The following is a 4,254-nucleotide window of genomic DNA, read 5'->3' as shown; positions in this document are numbered from 1 at the left end:
GGCCCGGCTCACAGAGGAGCCCCCGGCAGCCGCCCCTGGCCCTGCTCAGCAGGCCCCTTGGGCCGCCAGCCCAGGGTGCCCACTCCCCCTTCAGGCCTGGGCCGGTTATCGCTTCTCGGCCTCTTGAAGGCTCAGATTGGGGACAGCCAGGCGGAAGCCTGGCTGTTTCCCGGTCTGGCTGACAGGAGACCGGGAGCGAGGAATAAATTGCGGCTGGTGGAGCCGTTTCAGTGGCAGAAGAATCGGTGGTGGCGAGGAGTTTGCTGGCGGACGGGGAGGAGCAGAGGACGGAGACAACAGAGAATGGTGAGCTAATGGAGGTGGGCATGTGGACCGTGGTGGGCAGGAAGAGGAAGCAGGAGGAGCAGCTGAGGGAGGAGAAGGAGGCGGAGGAGGCAGCGAAAGTCGAGGCGGCGGGGAAGAAAGAAGGTAAGAAGGATCAGCGGCAGCGGCAGGAGCGGCGGGACAAGAGCTCAGGAGGAAAAGATTGGGGAGAGGAAGAATGCGGGAGAGAAAATACAGGACCCACGGTGGTGGGCCAAGCTGAGGATTAAAGCGACTTTGCTTAAAGATGGCTTTATGGGAGAATCGAGACTCCAAAGGGCTGAATTTATGGAGAGAGAGTGTTATTTGGGGGCTGTGGAGTGGACTCAAAGGACCTGAGCGCTGTAATTGCGCACGAGAACAGCAGGGCATGGACTATCACTTTTTGGAAGAAGGGGACCTACGACGATTTTTGGGCGAGACACGATAAGCTGGTGAGGGCAGGGGTACTAAAGAGTGTACGTTTTGAGGCGGGGGAGAAGGAACGGGAGAGGGTTTTGGTTGTTCGGTTGTTTAATGATATGGTGGAGCGGGAGGATGTGTCGCAGTGGTTAGAGGGGAGGGTGCAGAGGGTGATGTGGGTGGATTGTGTTCTTGATAGATATAAAATTTGGAATGGGGCATGGAGGGCACGGGTGTTGTTATTTCAAGGGGAGAAGCGTGGTGGGGTGAAACACTTGCCTTCGATGTTTTACTTGGGGCCACACAAGGGGTATATTAATTACCAAGGGCGCTCGGGCCCTGTTTCTCACCGGGCTCTTCCCTCTGCGAGGTTGCCCTCCCGCCGGGCTCTTCTCTGGAGCTGGTGTCTGTACACCCCGAACTCCGCGCCCCCGCTGGGGCTAGGGTCTTCACTCTACCTATAAGTCCCCTATGAGGCCTCCTCCATCCCCTTATAGCCTCACCCAAACCACCGGTGTAATCAATAGCCAATACAAACAACAACCTAAACACAAGCCTCTTGGCTACAATGTAAACATAAGCTGCCTGGCTATAACAATGCTCAGGCCTACCGGGTTCTCTCTCCTACCGCGGTGACCAACACTGCTCTGGCCTTCAGGTTTTTCTCTCCTCTGGCAGGGAGCTCTTTCCTCCTTAGCTGCTGGTCGGGGAACTGTCTCTGGCCTCCTGCCCATGCTTTATATAGGGGCCTGGCCCTGCCCCTTGCTTCAGCTGGCTAGGCAGGTGTAAGCCATTAGCTCCTTTTGGTTGCCTCAGCAACCGGCACCTGAAGAGTTATCCCAGCATTTCTAGTAGCAGGCACCCTAGTGCCCTGCTACAGGGAGGGTATAGAGGGATATGGGTTGGAGGCAATTAGGGACAACTTAAAGGTTTTGGGGGTTACTTTTGATAAGGATGGGAAGGGCAAGCGGTCATGGGAAGAATTGCAAGGGCAGGTAAGGAAAGTAGTGGGGTGGTGGGGCACAAGGGGATTGTCGTTGGGAGGTAAGGTGGAGGTGATTAAGAGGTTTCTGTTACCAGTGGTTTTTTTTCGGGGGAGGGTTCCCCCCCCCCCCCCCCGTGGATATAAGCGAGAAGGGTACAGAGGGAAATGTGTGTTTTTTCGGGGAGGGAAAGTAGAGAGGGTGGCAAAGAAGGAAATATATAAGGAAGGGGAGCGGGGTGGGTGGGGTGTACCGGAGATTGAAGTATTTGTGTATGGGCACATGGTGGCCAGTATGGTGAAGGAAGCTTTGAGGGGGGAAGAATATGCAGGGAAATTTGGGAGATATTGGGGGGGAGGAAGGATTTGGAGGGCCTTGGGGTTGTTTGGGGAAAGGTGGATGGGGATGTGGGCAGAAAAGCTGTCCTTACATTACGCGAGAGTGGGAAGTTTCATTAGGGTTAGGGAAGGGTTGGGGAGAGAGAGGGGCTGCAAAGTACAAAGGGGATGTTTAAAGTGGTGGCCCCTCTCTCCGGGGCTTTTCATTTGTGGGATGGAGCCGTTGGCTCAGCCAGTGAGGGAGATACCAGTGCCGGTGGGGGGGAGAATTAATGGTGACTTTATACATGGATGATGTCACCTTTGTGGTCAGGGACGAGGGGTCTTTGAGGAGGGTGGTAGAGGGAATTAGGGAGTATGGGGAGGCGGCGGGGCCACGGGTAAATAGGGGGAAAAGCAAGTAGGAAATTATCCTTTAGGGGGCAGGTGGGGATAATTAAACAGTTTTTGTTACCAATGGTGTTGTTTGTAGCTGTGGTATACCTGCCCACCTGGTTGCAGGTGCGGCAGGTACAGAGGGAAGTATGTTCATTTTTCTGGGGAGGGAAGACAGAGAGGGTGGCAAGGCGGGAGGTGTACAAGAGGGAGAAGTTGGGAGGGTGGAGGTTACCCGATTTGGAAGCCTTTGTTTATGTGTATTTTTGGAAAGGGCCAGTGAGGGTAGCGGGGTTGGAGGGGAGGAAAGTGGGGGAGTTCTGTAGGTACTGGGCGGGAAGGTATTTGAGGAGGTTGGGGTTGTATGGGGGGTGGTGAACGGGGTTGTGGGCAGACAGACCAGTGAAGTGGTACACGCGGGGGTGGAATTTCTTGAGGGTAAAAGGAGTTGGAGGGGCTAGGGTGTGAGGGGCTGGGGGAGGCTAAGAGGGTGTTGAGGGAGATCAGGGGAAGGGATGGGATGACAGATATAGGGGAGTTGTCGTGGGCACAGGTGGGGAGGGTTTGGAAGGGAATAGTGGGAAAGAGGTGGAAGGAGGAGCACGAAGATTTTGCTTGGCAGGTGGTGCGAAGAGTGTTACCAGTAAGGGTGGAGCAACAGCGATGGGGTTTGCTGAGATCGGCAGAGCGTCCGCGAGAATTGTGCACGAGGGAGGAGATGATTTTTCATTTTTTATGGGAATGTAGTTTTGCACAAAGGGTTTGGCAGAGGGTGAGTAGGTTTTGTAGAGCGGTAGGGTGGGGGGCTTGTGTTAATTTCGAGGGGGCTTTGTATGGGTTCGTGAACCACAAGGAGAGGGAATGGGAAATTCGGGTTTTGTTACTTTGTACACAGGTGGCGGTATGGAAGGTGAGGTGTTTGTTAGTGCAAAAGGGGCTTTATTTTACGTCTCAAGCGTGTATTTATTTGGTGTATGTGGAGTTGGGGTATTACAGAAATAGAGAGGAAGGGGAGTGAGAAGGGATTGAGTGGAGGAGGTTATTCGAGTAGAAGGAGGGAAAGTTGGGATAAGGAGAAGGAGGAGAATGGGAATGTAAGAGGGAGTGTATATATTATGATTTTGTGTTAAATATTGAAAGAGGGAGTGATTGAAATGTAAAAGAGGTTGAATTGGTGGTGGCAAAGGTGGGAGGGATGTTGAAGTGTTTTATTTTGGTTGTTGGGGGGGAAGTAATGGGTGGTTGGGCGGGGGGGGGGAAGTAATGTGTTTTGGTCGTCTTGAAAGGAATGTTATGTTAGGGGGTTTAATGTATACGTTGTTTTGAAGCGGAAAAGTTTGGAGTTTTGTTGTTTGTGTTGAAAAGTTTTCAAATATTTTTGGTACTCTGTTAATAAAAAATAAAAAATAATTTGTTCTCATCAGTTTAATCGCCGATAGGTCCTCGATTGTGAGGACCAATGCATTAAACGCATTTTTGGTGCCGGGGGCGGGCCTCGGAGCTTGCTCCAGTGCCTCCACTCCCCTTCCGGGGGAGCGTTTTTCTCCTCTGTCGGTTCCAAAAGCAGAAGCAGTGCAGGCCTCTTGCAACCGACGACCCCAGGCTGACCCTGGGGGGGCAGACCTCATCCACAGGGCCGCCAGGCAGCACACCGGGAGGCGGGCAGGGGGACCAGCGGGCACGTGCCCACCCCCCACCCCCCCCTTCTGGGTGGCACTGCCAGCAGGCCTGCCCCACCGCTGGAAGCAGGGGGCCTGGGCCCCGCCCAGGGCCAAAAGGCCTGGGCCCGGGCAGCAGGGCCCAGAGAGCTGGGGAGGCCAGCGCCTTCCCCG

The 4,254-nt window shown here is 54.2% G+C and overlaps 1 pseudogene; it reads left to right on the top strand.

Moving 5' to 3' along the window:
• The first annotated feature begins 3,794 nt into the window (after positions 1-3,794).
• On the top strand, positions 3,795-3,963 carry LOC112549019 (annotated as a pseudogene).
• The last annotated feature ends 291 nt before the right edge of the window (positions 3,964-4,254 follow it).

This window comes from Alligator sinensis, unplaced genomic scaffold (assembly GCF_000455745.1).
Source record: "Alligator sinensis unplaced genomic scaffold, ASM45574v1 scaffold1687_1, whole genome shotgun sequence".
NCBI classification, from domain to species: Eukaryota; Metazoa; Chordata; order Crocodylia; family Alligatoridae; genus Alligator; species Alligator sinensis.
The sequence above is the reverse complement of the archived record's forward strand: the minus strand, read 5'-3'. Positions and strand labels throughout refer to the sequence as shown.